Genomic DNA, 416 nt, shown 5'->3' on the forward strand with positions numbered 1-416 from the left:
AATGGGCTTGTGTGTGTGTGTGAGGTTAGCATCTTCATAAATTCACACTGACGTTTCTGTGAATAAGTAACTGCAGAATACAGCGGTGATGGGCTTCGTAAATCTTAAACATTAAAGATTTGAGAGAGTTCTTGAAAGCTCAAATGTTGGTCGTCACCTTAATAACTTACCTAAAAGCACATAAACAAATGCCGTCATAGGGCCCCAGGCAGAATCTGATGTGGGAGCTGACTTGCAGGTAAGACCATCATCCATCAGTCACCACAACACTTCTTTACATATTGTGCCTTTAAAGGGGCAGTATTATGCCATATTGACTCTTTTAAACTTTAGATTATGTTATGTTATTCCCTCATCAAAAACATTCCTGGAGTGTTGCTTTGATTATTTCATACATGTTTGAAAAATCCTTTAAT

General features: G+C 37.7%; 1 long non-coding RNA gene across 1 annotated transcript in view; it reads left to right on the forward strand.

The window, feature by feature from the left end:
- Window positions 1-196: 196 nt before the first annotated feature.
- Window positions 197-416, forward strand: part of LOC106964765 (uncharacterized) — a 19404-nt gene continuing 19184 nt past the window's right edge. Inside the window, exon 1 of the long non-coding RNA XR_001428499.1 lies at window positions 197-238. This is a non-coding gene — a long non-coding RNA (uncharacterized LOC106964765). The remainder of the gene's footprint in view (window positions 239-416) is intronic.

Source organism: Poecilia latipinna, unplaced genomic scaffold (genome assembly GCF_001443285.1).
Source record: "Poecilia latipinna isolate Pla-1442-1.1 unplaced genomic scaffold, P_latipinna-1.0 Scaffold1716, whole genome shotgun sequence".
In the NCBI taxonomy this organism is placed as follows: Eukaryota; Metazoa; Chordata; class Actinopteri; order Cyprinodontiformes; family Poeciliidae; genus Poecilia; species Poecilia latipinna.